Raw genomic sequence first — 14,957 nt, forward strand, 5'->3', positions numbered from 1 at the left:
TAGGGCTGGAAAAAAATCCCAAAAATCCCAAACCAAACCGAAAAAATCCCGATCCCAAACCAAAAAAATCCCAAACCAAAATTCCCGAAAATTTTGGTATGTCATCCCGAACCAAACCGAAATTTTCGGTATGGGATTCGGTATTACATCTCCATTTTTTCGGTATTCCCATACCGAATAGAAATAAATATTATATATATATATTATTTTTTAATTATAAGATAATTATTTCAACCGTTCATTGTTTTAGATTTAATCTGTGCCGTTCATTTGTTTTTAGGTTAGATCCCATTTCTGCTTTCACTTCCGTAGCTTGAAGATGAAGTTGAAACGCAGCCATGAGCCACCAGCTTTCCTTCACCAGAAATTAGTGAATCACCACCACCCAGCTTCACAAATCAACACCCAGCCACCAGCGCCACGCCAAAGCATCCTTCACGAATCGTCTCCGACACGATTCCTTCACGATTCCTTCACGAATCGTCTCCGACACGAATCGCTGGACAGAACTCTCCAGCCTTCCTTCACGATTCCTTCACGAATCGTCTCCGACACGGCGACACTTGCGAGTTGCGATCTCTCTCTCTCTCGGGCAATTTTCCCTCACAGACAGAACTCTCAATCTAGCACTGAGTCTGAGTCTCACTCTCACCCAAATTAGGTAATTAATTTATGCCGTTAGCACTGAGTCTGAGTCTCACTCTCTCTCTAGTTTTACTGACCCTTCAAAGTTTTCCAGTGACTTCCCGATTTTTAAGATTTTTAAGACGCTTTTTTATGCCAGTTTTTGTTTTTCCATGTTTTATAGGAAATATAATTTATCAAAGAAAATGATAAGCATTACTGGAGGGGACACGATTGACTAGAGGTCCGCCAAAACAACTACGAAGTGAGACAAACAAAGGTAAAATACAGCAGATATAACTACAACCTAGAAATCCCCACAAAGTGCAGAGACCAACCAGTCCAACCTGAAAACTAAAAAACTGAAAAATCCAGATTATACCAAGGGGAAAATCCGTAAAAGTTTTAGACATAAGGTGCTTTCTACTAAGATGTTAGATTTTGAAAGGAATAATTAGAGAGCCTAGGGTAGCAGATAAATTATGGTTTGACCGTTTGAGGGCTTTTGGCTTGTTGTCAGAGTAGAATAATTACGAAACAAGACTGTTCGTATAAATATTCTTGTATTTATTGTTTGTATGGGATGATGAATCCGTCCTTTGGAGATTACATTTCTTTGGATCAACTTATATCTATGAACTACTATATTTCTTGTGGTACATCACTTGTCCAGCCTGTGGTCTTGTTTCTGTTTCTACTGTGTATGGTATACCTTGTTTCAGTGACTAATAAGTGGTTCACTTGATTACCAATCACTAATAAACAAAAATTCTTGTGCTTTTTAATCTCCAAATACCAGCACGAGTGGAAGGTATATTTCATTGATATCATAATGGGGTCAAACATAAATAGTAAGACCGTTTCCACAACTTTTGTGGGTTATTTGTTGTTATTGTAACTTTTACCTTGTGTCAATTTGTGGATTGTCTGTTGTAACTTTTTACATGGATGATGAATCTATCCATTTGGAGTTTATATTCTTTTGGATCAACTTATACATTTGGAGTTAATAACTTATACATTTCTGAATTTGAAATAGATTTAATCTGTGCAGCAGCGTCGACCTCAGACTCGTCACAAGGTTCTTCACATAAATCAGCTCTCACGCTTCTGTAAACGGTGTAGTGCCCACTTCCAGCTCTTCCAAAGTGCTCCACAATGGCAACAAGACGGTAGAGGCAAGTACTTGAAGGAACCACTTTGCAACTCTCAGTCAACTGCAATAGGTATGCACACATTAATAATCAACCTAAAAGCTTTTACTCATCAAACGCCACAAAAAAGATCTAAAAAATGAAAAACAAATACAAGTTTTAGATGCAAAAAATGTTCTTTTATAAGGAAAAGCAAACACAAATTATTTTCAAATCAATCTATATGCAAAAGCAGCAAAGTTTAAGTGCCTGATCTTCTTCTGAGTGCATGTTCATGTCTGCATGCATGGTTTTTGAAAACCCTGCTGCTTCAGAAAATCTGGATTCTGCTGGTACATTTTTTGCATTTGCAGTGAATTGAGATACATCTGAAGCTGATTCTTCTGGGTAGATACTTCCTCTCGTTAATCCATAGATATTGACGCGGGGTGTGCCTTATTGTATGCAGCTACCATGATTGTAACTTTTCAAAAATATACTGCTGCATTTATGCATCTTTATAGTTTATGAAGAAGTTTATGATCTATGGGACCTTGTCCCATCTCATTTGTTGTACAAATAGGTAGATAATCAGTTGTATGATGTCACTGTTATCTATGTGGATGGAAATGTAATGTGTTGTTTTTCTTTGTTAAACTGAACCCGGTAATATCATGCACTGCTGACTGTGTTGAGGTGTATTTTTTCCAACTTGCAGGACAGATAGTGCCCTGAAGTTTGGTTGGTTTTTCATGTTCTATATGGTATGTACTGATACTGTATCTATTTGACTTATTATGCTTGACTTACCAATCTGATTTTAATCATTTTTCGTGTGGCAGCTCCACATTGGATTTTGTATTGTTGCGGCGATAGCTCCTCCAATTGTCTTTAATGGGAAATCATTGACGTAAGTTCTTACATTCTTTTTTGTTTCTTGTTTCTTGCATTTAATATTATTTACTTGTGGTGATAGCTCCTCCAATTGTCTTAGTAAGTGTTTTGATGCTGTGTAACTGAACCAATATATTTTCCTCCTATTATTTTCGACAAATGTGTCCTTTTTTTTATTTTTTCCATTTTTCTTCTTATATACAGGGGAATTCTTTCGGCAAATGATGTTTTTAAGTAAATGAACGTAAAGTTTATATATTTTCATCTAGAGAAAATTACATGACTGAGGAAATGTGGGGAAATTAATTAAGTATAGTTTTAGATTAACTATGTCAATTTTCTATGTTGAATGCTCAGATTTTTGAACCATTTAATTTATTTATTGATTGGAATTTGGATATATGCTGAACTGTGGTTGTGATATATTAATGTGCATTGTTATTTTATTTGTTAGGACTTAGGATGGACGGGTCTAGTAGCCAATCTAGTACACCTATGGTCTCGGTATTAGGAAAACGAAAACAAACCCAACCTAGTGGTACCCTTCAACTAGGCACTCCCTCACCTCAAGATTATTTGCATAATGATTATTATGAAGATTGTTGGGATGATGATCCGGATATGGAGGAGGATATTGCATTAGAACAAATAGAAGAAGAGGGGGAAGAGGGGGAAGAGGAAGTAGAAGAAGAAGAAGTAGTGAGACAATGGGAGAGTCCTCCTCGGAAAAAGGGCAATAGGAGAAAGGGTCCAAGTCCGGCGTGGAATGATGCTAAGAGGGTAACGATCACCGATAATAATGGGGAGAAATCTTTCATGGCCGAATGCAAGCATTGCAAACTCTTAGTACCGTCACACCCTATAATTCATGGGACGACGGGAATTCTTAAGCATTTGAGGAAATGCCCGGGTTCTAGTCTCTTTGAGAATGTGGATCCGAAGCAACCTACATTGACACAAGCGAGGATGGGAGGTCCGGTTGCCACTCACACTTTCAATCAAAAAAGACTTGATAGGAGATGTGTGAGGTGGATTATAATAGCGGAGATGCCTTTTAGGGTGGTTGATCAAGAAGACTTTCGAGATTTTATTCGTGATTTGAATCCAAAATACAAACTTCCTAATAGGCATAAGGTGGCGGCGGCGGTTTTGGAGTTGTATGTTGAAGAGAAGGCTAAAATAAAAAGTGTGATTGAGGGGTTGAGAGTGAGCATTACAACCGACACTTGGACCTCAATTCAAATGATAAACTACATGGTCATCACGGCCCATTTTTTGGACACTAATTGGGGGTTGCATAAGAGGATCCTAAACTTTGTCCAAGTTACTTCTCATAAGGGTGATGATATTGGAAGATGTCTAGAGGTTTGCTTGAATGATTGGGGCATTGACAAGGTGTTTAGCATTACCGTTGACAATGCTAGTGCAAATGACACCGCCATTGCATACATGAAAAGAAGACTCAAGTCAAATGGTACTCTTGTACTTGACGGGGCTCACTTGCACATGAGGTGCGCTTGTCACATCCTCAATTTGATAGTTAAGGATGGAATGACGGAGCTTAGTTGTGAAATTGATGCCATAAGAAATTGTGTGAAGTTTATACACTCATCCCCGGCAAGGTTGGAGTCTTTTAGGGAATATTGTGTCTTGTTGAGATTTGATAGGATGTCAAGTATCCCTTTTGATGTTGTCACAAGGTGGAATGCCACATATGAGATGCTTAATAGTGCTTTCAAGTTTAAAGAAGTGTTCTCTAAGATGGCCTTTGAGTGTGACTCTTTTATTGCTTACTTTAAAGAGGAGGTCTCGAAAGAGGTTGATGGGGTGACAAGAAAGACCAAGCGGGTGGGTCCTCCGGAGGTGAATGATTGGGAAAGGTCGATGAGTTTTGCTCACTTTCTTAAAAAGTTTTATGATGCCACCTTGACATTGAGTGCAACCCTTACTCCAACGTCACACTTAATACTTAGCACAGTGATTGCCTTGCAAGTGGAGATACAAGAACAAATTTTAAACGCCTCTAATGCCACTTTGCAAAGTGTGGCTACCTCAATGAAGCTCAAGTTTGACAAATATTGGGGTCACATTGAAAAGGTGAATCCTATTCTCTTTGTAGCCCAAGTACTCGACCCTAGGTACAAATTTGATATGTTGGAGACAAATTTAGAAGAGCTCGGCTATGGATGGGACAAAATAAGGGAGGAGAAAGTAAGGGTTAAAGGCTATGTAACCGAGTTGTATAATGCATACAAGGAGGGAGTGGTCCTTAGTAGTAGTAGTACTAGTAGTACTAGTAGTAGTGCTACCTCAAATGTGGAGCAAAGATCAAGTGTTGTACTAGATGATGTGGGGGGTGTGATTGTAGATATTGATGTTGCTTCAAGGATGACAAAGAAGATCCAACGAAAGAGAGCGGAGGCACAACAAAATGAGATAGCCAATGAAGTGGATATGTATTTCAATGATCCACATCAAAGCCTAACATATGAGGGTTTCAATCTTTTGGATTGGTGGAAAGGAAATTGTGCTCAATATCCAACTCTTAGTAAAGTTGCTAAGGATGTTTTGGCCCTTCCTAGTAGCACCGTTGCTAGTGAGAATGCCTTTAGTCTTGGTGGGAGAGTTGTTGATCCTTTTAGAACTTCCTTAACACCTAAAACGGTTGAGGCTTTAGTGTGTACTAGTGATTGGCTTAGAGGAAAAGAATTTTGTTTCTATAAGGAGCCTACACTTGACGAATTCCATTTCTACAAGGAGCTTGAACGCTTAGAAAGAAGTAAGTAAACAATTTAATTTCCTCTTTTATTTTCTTAGTATTTATTATCTATTAGACTATAATTCAATGTAAATGATTTGTGGTTTATTGTTTTAGGCACGGCTAATTTGGGAGGTGAGGAGAATACAACACAAGAAAATGAAATGCCACCTCCACCTCCTCGACCACTCCAAGTTGAAGTTCAACAACGTCAAAATCAATCACTACCTCCACGACCGCCCATTGCAAGAGGAAGGGCTCAACCATCAACATCAAGGGGAATAGTACAAGTACCAACAAGAAGGGAGCAACCACAAGCATCAACAAGATCAAGGGGACGAAGGGGCTGAAGAGGCCAACAATATTTATAGACTTTAAGCTTTGCTTTTTAGCTTTTGGGTTTGTTACTTTATTTATTTTAAAACCTTGGTTTGTAACTATTATTTTTGCTTTTGAGTTTGTTACTTTATTTATTTTAAAACCTTGGCTTGTAACTATTATTTTTGTTTTTGAGTTTGTTACTTTATTTATTTTAAAACCTTGGCTTGTAACTATTATTTTTGGTTTTGGGTTTGGTACATAATTTATTTTTATTGCATGCATGATGCATGTGTAGTGGGCAAATTGAAACTTTGTTATTATTGAAACTTTGTGCACAAATGGGTAGTGGGTAGATTGAAACTTAATTTTAGCCCAAAAACATAATATGTCAAATTTTAGCCCAAAAACATAATATGTCAAATTTTAGTCCAAAAGCCCAAAAACATTTCGGGATTCCCGATTTGTCCCGAAATCCCGAAAATATTTCGGGATTCCCGAAAATTGGGATTCCCGAAAATTTGGTTTGGGATTGGTATTGAATTTGGGATTCCCAAAAATTTCGGTTTGGGAATCGGGACAAGGGTTTCGGTATGGGATCCCATACCGAACCACCCCTACTTTTAAGCTCGTGTGAATAAGGAGCATTGAGTGTCACCTTTTAACCTCGTGTGAACAAGGAGCATTGTGCCGTGTGCAGTTTAGGCTCATGCAGGCGAGGAGCGTTGAATGTCCCTTTTTAAGCTCGTACGAACAAGGAACATTGAGTGTCGCCTTTTAAGCTCGTGCGAACAAGTAACATTGTGCCGTGTGCAGATTAGGCTCATGCAGACGAGGAGCATTGTGCGATGTGTAGTTTAGGCTTATGCAGGTAAGGAGCAATGAGTGTTTGGTTTAGGGGTAATAGCGGTTTAAGAACCTGCAGTTGATGGGGCCGATCTTTAAGCCGTTTTCCGCTATGATTAAGTAGATGCTATTGGTGTGGACCTCTTTTATTACGTAAGGTCCATCCCACTTTGATGTGAACTTGCTTTTTGTTTTGTGAGTAGTGATGATGGGCCTTCGTAATGTCAAGACAAGATCTCCAGTTTGGAAAGACCTTGGGCGGACTTTCTTGTTGAAAGCCTTGGGTAGCCGTGCTTGGTAGCATTCCAAATGTTGTTGAGCTTTGAGCCTCATTTCATTGAATGCTTCTAACTCTTGAAGTTGTAGATTTGCATTTTCCCTTTTAGTCAAGCCTTCTTGTATAGCCATCCTTAGTGAGAGGATTTGACTTTTGAGCGACATAACAACTTCCACGCCATATACGAGAGAATAAGGTATAGCTTAGGTAGGAGTTCTATGTGTTGTCCTATATGCCCAAAGTGATTCACTTGTTATTTCATGCCAGTCTCTCTTTGTTAAGCCGATTACCTTCTTTAGGAGGTTGCACATCGTTTTGTTGAATGTTTCCGCAAGACCATTGGTTGAAGCATGATACATAGAAGACTTGTGCTGCTTGAATTTGTATTTCTTGCAGAGCTCATCCATGAGTCGGTTGGAGAACTGTTTTTCATTGTCGGTGATGATGTAGCGAGGCACACCATATTGATGGATGATATGCTCTTTGATGAAACAAATGATAGTTTCCTTCTTGACTTCCCTTAAGGGTATGGCTTCAACCTACTTGGAGAAGTAATCTGTTATAGATAGGATATAAGCTTCTCATGGAGATGACTTTGGTGTGATTGGTTCTACGACATCCAATCTCCATGCATCAAACGGCTATGAAGCAATTGTAGGGTCTAATGGTTCAGGCGGTTGATGTATGAAGTTGGCGTGGAATTGGCAGGCTTGGCACTTTTTGGCATACTCTAGGCAATCCTTCACCATGCTTGGCTAGTAGTAACCCATTCTTTTGAGATGGAAATGTAGCTTTGGTCTAGACTAATGCGCCCCGCATATGCCTGAGTGTGCTTCTTCCATGACTTGATTGGCTTTTTCCTCACCTAGGCATCTCAGAAGTACTCATTCAAAAAAGCATTGGTAGAGTGCTCATTTGTAGTAAAGGAAGCGAGGTGCTGGTTGACATATTTCAGAGCGGTGTCTAGGATTGTCTGGAATCTTTTCATGCTCAAAGTCGTCGATCAGTGGTTGTCTCCACTATTTAGTGTTGACTAGAAGTATTGAGATGATGTTTGTATCATTCAGTAGTATTTTAGTGACGAGCGGGATCACCCATCATTGGTAAACTGGCATGTCTGCATCGTCGTCTTCTCCAGTGCCATACTTAAGGCTAGGTTAGCGAGAACGTCTGCCATTTGATTTTCTTTTCTTGGCATATGTTCTAGCGTCACGGCCTCAAACTTTTATAGCAATTGAGTTGCTAGCTGAAAGTATAGGATGTGATCATCTTTCCTCATTTCATATTCAGTTAAGAGTTGATTAATTATGAGCTTGGGGTCGCCATACACTTCTAGCATTGTGATTTGCATGTCGATCACCATTTGGAGCCCAATGATCAATGCTTGGTACTCAATGACGTTGTTAAAGCATAGCTCGCTTAGTCGGATGGAATAGGGTAGTACTTGTCTTTATGGTGACATGAATACTACTCCTGCCCCTGCTCCGTCCATTTGTGTGGATTCGTCAAAGAACATTGTCTATGTCGAGAAGATGTCGATGTAGAACACGTCCTCGTTAGGCAAGTCGTCTGAGATTTTCCAATAGGCTGGGGTTGGATGGTCAACAAGGAAATCTGCTAGGGCTTGTCCCTTGACAGCTTTAGCTGGGACGCAAATGATTTCATATTAATTGAGAAACAATGCCCATTTAGCTAGTTGCCCTGTCAGAATGGGTTTGGACATAACGTACTTGACAGGGTCGGCTTTAGCAACCAAGTGGATGGTTTAAGCATGCATGTAGTGTCTTAGCTTTTGGACGTCGAAGACTAGGGCAAGTCACATCTTTTTGATTGGTAAGTAGTTGGGCTTGGCACCAGTGAGAGTTCTACTTAGGTAGTAGAGTGTTTTTTCCTTTTGGTCTTCATTTTCTTGTGCCAATAGTGCTTCAACGAAACCCTCATGTGCGGCAATGTATAGGATGTAAGACTTGGCAGACACTGGAGTTCCTAAGATATATGGGCTTGCCATGTACCTTTTTATGCTCTTAAAGGTATTGCAACATGCATAATCCCATATGAACGGAGAGTCCTTCTTCATGAGTCCGACTGAAGGGTTGACATCGTCCAGCGAGATTGGACATGAAGCGTCTAATAAAGGCTAGCCGCCCTTGTAGACTTTTCAGCTCGTGTAAGTTCCTTGGTTTGGGCATGCTTTGGATGGCCTTGATCTTCGATTGGTTTACTTCAATGCCACATTGCTTGACAATGAGCCGAGGAACTTCCTAGAAGTGACGCCAAATGAACACTTCAACGAGTTCATTTTGAGGTTGTAGTGCCGTAGTTTGTTAAACATCATTCATAAATCCTTTAAGTGATCAGATCTCTTTTTGGTCTTAACAACTACGTCGTTCATGTAACATTCTACGTTTTTGTGTAGCATATTGTTGAAGATTTTTTGCATTGCGTATTGATATGTAGCCCCATTGTTCTTCAAGCCAAAGGGCATTACCTTGTAGCAGTAGATACCTTTTGGAGTGCGAAAAGCTGTTAATTCCTCGTCTTTGGGAGCCATGCGGATTTGATTGTACTAAGAAGAGCCATCCCATGAATGATAGTGCCTTGTGGCCAGTGGTTGTGTCCACCATGATTTCGATGATTGGCAAAGGAAAGTCATGTTTTGGGCAAGCATCGTTAAAGTTGCGGAAATCTACGCAAACACGTATTTGTTCAGATTTCTTAAGGACAATGACGATATTGGAGATCCATTTAGGGTATTGCACTTCTCGAATGAAGCTTGCTTCGATTAGCTTGTCAATCTCGGCCTCAATTTGTGAGATGAGCTTGGATCGATAGCGTCTTTGAGTTTGCTTTATCGATCGCATTCCAGTTTTTGAGTTTGTTTTATGGTAGGGTCAAGGCTGGGCATTTCTTTGTAGGTCCAAGGAAAGACGTCTATGTACTCCATTAGCAGTTGGTAGTACTCCTCGATCTCGTCTGCACTTAGTAGTGCACTTACGAAGATAGGCTTTGATTCCTCGCTTGTGCCTAAGTTGAGCTCCTTAAGATCATCAAATGTGGCTTGCCCTTCATCCTCAAGTTGTGGTGGCACATCAGTGCTGTCTTCCTTGGGGATTTCATCTTTTTTGTCTTCTTGGATTGTGATGAGGAAGACGTCCTGAACCTTCTCTTCAGTGCCATCCTCTTGGGCTTGTTGGTGTGAAGATTGGCCAGTGTGGATGATGGTGCACCTCTTTAGCTTCAGTTATCTTTTTGTGTCAACTTCCAAGGTTGCTTAGTGCTTCATCCTTGAAAGAATCGAGCTTTAAATTTCGTCCTTTGCTGCTAGACTGTCGATCATTTCTCCTTTTGGCATTGTCTTCCTCTTTCTAGAAGGTTGCTTAGTTTTTTCAAGTCTTTCCAAGATAGATCGTCGTGGAGAAGAGTTAGTCGTGTTGCTTTGTTTCTTAGGTTTTGACAACCTTCAAAAACAGAGCTTTGGGGTATTGGTGTGTTAAGCCGCTTGAAGACGGAAGTTTGATCTTGACCACCAATGAGATCAAGTGCCAAAATTCTGGGTTTTGAATGATTTAGACTGTCAAAGACTGACGTTTGAAGGGCTGGTTTAGGCTCATCTTGATTTTGTTTAACGCTCACACTGATTTGTTGAGCACTAACGTTTTTTTACTTTGCTTGAAATCTTCACGGGTTTATTTGGTGTGAAGGCAAGTCTAGCTTTATTGTTGTCAACTCTGTAACCATGCTCATTCAAATTCTTCTGAGTTTCGGTGAAGTCATGTTCTTTGTCATTGATGGTGTCTGCATTATTCTTTCCAAGATTGAAGGGAAGGCGAAATCGTACCCACCATTTGACATGAGTTTGTAGGCGTTTGGGTCAAAACCTTCTTCGATTTTCTTGGTTGGAAGAGTGCTTGGTTCCGCCCATTTTGGTAGGGGTTTTACGAAACCTTGTGGTGGTTTTGATAATTTAGCATCACTTAGTTGTATTAGAGGTACAACCACTTTTGTCTTAAGTAGCTTTACATTATCCTTGTGTAATTGTGTGCCGGCTTTGCTTGTTCCAGTTTCGAATTGGTATTACCCATTCTTTCTTCTCAACACGGGGTATTAGAAGATGGGTGTGTTTGATATTTTTGAGGGCATCACACTCCCTTTGGTTGTTGTGGGCTTAGCAGGCTCATCGTCGTTTTTGCTTGAAGGTGGCACGGCTTCCTTTTCTTGTTTCTTGGGTATAGCTTGCCACTCTTGTTTCTTAGGTGCGACTTTGCCTATGGATTTGATTTCTTTTGGAAGAGCTTCGGGCACTATGTCTTCATCCATGTAGAACTTGGCGTTCGTGAAGTGTGATTCAGCTTTGGTAAATGGCTTGGTGTCGCCTTGTATCATCTTTACTAATTCTCGATAAAATTTCAAGCATTGATAAAGGATGGATGGAACCACTCCATTCTTGTGGATCCAAGGCCTTCTTAAGAGTAAGCTGTAGGAAGTTCTTACATCAATCACATGGAATAGTGTGCTTGATTTGAGTTCGCCAATGGTTAACTCTACTCGGATCATGCCTATCACTCTTTGTCCTTCTTGGTTAAAACCCTGGATTAGGATGCGGCTTGGGGATAGTTCATCCATCTCGATATCGATTGTGGTCATTGTTGACTTTGTCATGATGATTATGGCCGATCCATTATCCAATGCAGCATGAAGTTGACTTTATGCTCCTTTACATACCCAAAGATGAAGAGAAGAATATTATGAGGCTTTGATCCCAACAGCCAGTCTTCGTCAGTAAAGTTGATTGCATCATGGGCGACACAACATGTGGCATACTCATGTGGCCAAAGTTTAAAGCCTTTTGTCCTTGCTTTCTTGCAGTTTGTGCTCATAGGGACTCACCAAGACCGCTATTAGTGTTTTTTGCATCTCCTTGGGCAATAGTAGTGCTTCATCAATGCTAAAATGTGCCGACATGCTTTCTTTGAGCGTGAGGGTCTTCTTTTCCTCGATGGTGATAACTTTGCCTTTTGAAGGCTCTTCTATCTCCACTTTAACCATGTGACAAGCAGCGGTAGTGCACTGTTGGAAAAAGTATTTTAGGAAGTACTCGTGCAAGGAGACGAGAATGCGCGGCTCTTGCTCCATAAGTTCCCCTATGTAAGTTGGCTTAGCAATTTTCACGGTTCTTTATGGCTTCCTATTGTTGTGGCGACGATGCTCTCTCCCTTGTTCCACCTTTGGCCATATCGCTTGTGGTCTTAGCTTCCTTGTCTTTTTGTAGGTCACCAGTGTCCATCATTCTTCGTTGTTGGTAGGTGCATTTTGGTCGCTTACCCTAAGCGATGGTTGTGCAGAAGGTGCCATGTAGCTTGAGTATGGACGGGAGTGGTCAGGTGTTACTTAGAGAGGCACGATATCGAAGGATCCAAACATAATCATGGTAGTGTGTGTTGAGATCATGTCTTCTAGGTCGAGTTCAATTTGCCCTTTGTTGTGCTAGCTTCATGATGAGCTCCTTGAGGATGAAGCACTTGCCAATAGGGTGACTCACTTGCCAACATGATGACTCATGATACGATGATACTTGCAGTACCTATGATTGTTAATGCGATTTATCTTTTCGGGGTGCTTGTATTCAGGTAACTCAATTATCTTATTTTCTAGCAAGTTGTCTAGCATTGTAACCGCGTCATAGTCAGGAAAAAGGTACGTCTTCTGCTCTAGTTCCCTTAAGGTGTTTTTGTACCTATCTTGGGTGTGAGAAGGCTCACCTTTCATCTCATTTGTTTTGATTTTGGAGGAGATCTTGACGGGGTATGGCGGAGGTCTTGATGGGGGTAGTATGGACGGCAAAAGCTTTATTAGTGGGTTTTTTTCTTAGTATTGTCTACCTTTAGAACGAACACCTTATCCTTTTTGAAGTCGATGATCGGATCTTTCTTCCCATGATTGGTAATACTCAACTCCATGTCATGGGATCGAGTTGCCAATTCTTCAAAAGTTCTTGGTTTTATGCCTTGGAGGATGTAATGTAGCCCCCAGTGTATGCCTTGGACACACAACTAAATGAAGGAGGTTTCAGTAAGTCGATCTTTGCGATGTAGACTTAATGAACGCCATCTATTGATGTAGTCGACGATAGGTTCATCCATTTATTGATGTAGTCGATCTTTGTAATTGTCAGCTCCAGCATGTTTATGGTGCAGCGGGTGTTGTAGAAGCGATTAAGGAATTCCCTTTCAAGTTGATCCCAGCTGTTGATGGATTCGGGCTCGAGGTCAATGTACCAGTCAAAGACGTTACCTTTCAACGAGCGCACAAACTGTTTGACAAGGTAGTCTCCATTCGTCCTAGCATTGTTGCAGGTTTTAATGAAATGGGCAATGTGTTGCTTAGGATTGCCCTTTCCATCGAATTGCATGAATTTGGGCGACTGATAACCCCTTGGCATCGTTAAGGCATCAATCCTTTTAGAGTATGGCTTTGAGTACAACACGGAATCATGTGAGCTCCTTTTGTACTGTGCCTTGATGGTGCTTATGATCATCTCTTGTAGTTGTTGGATAGAGAGAGATCCTATGAGCGTGGTAGCTCGGTCCACCTCCAACTTCTCTTCGGCTTTCTCCACTAGAGGCTCATCTTCTTCCTCAATTTCTTTTTTTGGTGGATCAACCTTTGGGTCAGCTTTCTCGTCGTGCTGCACCTTTAGACGGTTGACGTGTGTAGTAATTTGTATGTCATTTTCTTCCACGGTCCTTATCAGCCTTGCGTTTGCTTTACTCATTTATGCCAGCTGCTCCTCGATTGAAGTCGCACCAGTAGTCATGACTTGTATGGCTACGGGATACGAGCTGCTGCTTAAGTCGACATCGGAAGTCAATGACTTGGAGTACCTTCTAGGGTTTTTTTCCTTCGGTGCTCCTAGCGAGGCCATGGTGATCCCGGGCTCGTGCCTCGGGTGCTCTTACTCATTCGGCAGGGTGGAAGGCACAGTAGAGAGAGCTTTTACCTTGCTTTGGGTTGTGGCGCCCAAAGTGCCATCACTTACGGCAAAGATGTTCTTGTTCTTTGTGTTGGTTGTGGAAACAACTTGATCCTTTCTTGATGCCATTTGTGCTTCTTGCGGATTTGAAGACAGAGATGAAAGGTAGAGATGTCCATCAGGCGTGCCAAATTTGTAAACACTAAAATTCAGCAACGAATGAAACGAGAACATGTGTACGAAGTAGATTTGTATTGATGAATTTGTAGGATTACAATCTCTATTTATAATTTTGCTCTGATTCAATCTTTAAATTTGATGTACATCTGTAGGTTATTGATCCAAGGGTCGCGATGACTTGATCTTGGATGAACAATTGAACGATTTGCTTTAAGTTTTGAGCTTGAAACAATGCATGGATAGTCTTCACCTCAAGGTTTGTGTATGACCTGTGGCAAAAGTGATGTTGATGTAGGATTTCGTTGATTCAAGGGTCTTGACGACTTGATCTTGAATTGAACGTTGTTACAAGTTTTGAGCTTACAACAAAGTCTTGAAGGAATCGGCACGAGTGTTTGTTAATTCTTCAAGGGAGTGCTTCGGCTTTGGTTGAAAGAAAGCTTCGGCTTTGATTGTGCGTTCTTTGAAGAGAGCTTTGGCAGCTTATTAGTCTTCAAACATTTGGTAATGGTTCTTCTCAATGTGAGAATTTCGGCCGTTGAATGTAGAAATTGTCGACCCTTTGTTTGTCTTGGGACCTTGTATTTAGACTTCCAAAGCCATGCCTTTGGGTGGATTTGGCTTTGATTTGTGTCTTGCTTCAGCCACTTTCCCTTGTTTGGCCGAATTATAGGGCTTTCTTGCCTATTTTGTGAGCAATCTTCAATTCTTGCTTGTTTTGTGAAGATGCTTTAGCTTTCTTTTCGGTTTTGAGAGCAATTTGGACCCCTTGCTTTTAAAGATATTTCTTCCCCTTTGCCGAATTTTAGGAATGCTTTTGAGCTTCCTTTGCTTGATTTGTGCCACATGTCATTGATGACTTGTCCATTTGTGATGAGTCATATACCACGTGGAGCTTTGTGATGCATTATTTGCATGCAACGAAATTTACATGTCTACAGCCTTCTTTGAAGTTGC

General features: G+C 40.7%; 1 long non-coding RNA gene across 2 annotated transcripts; it reads left to right on the plus strand.

Moving 5' to 3' along the window:
• The first annotated feature begins 713 nt into the window (after positions 1-713).
• Positions 714-3,585, plus strand: LOC137736430 (uncharacterized). 2 transcript variants are annotated; one of them, XR_011068747.1, is made up of 4 exons: positions 714-904; positions 2,476-2,521; positions 2,600-2,667; positions 3,106-3,585. It is a non-coding gene; the product is annotated as an uncharacterized lncRNA (long non-coding RNA). The 2 variants fall into 2 exon arrangements; XR_011068746.1 differs by lacking the exon at positions 3,106-3,585 and having other exon boundaries at positions 2,600-2,852.
• Positions 3,586-14,957: the final 11,372 nt, after the last annotated feature.

This window comes from Pyrus communis, chromosome 6 (genome assembly GCF_963583255.1).
Source record: "Pyrus communis chromosome 6, drPyrComm1.1, whole genome shotgun sequence".
NCBI classification, from domain to species: Eukaryota; Viridiplantae; Streptophyta; class Magnoliopsida; order Rosales; family Rosaceae; genus Pyrus; species Pyrus communis.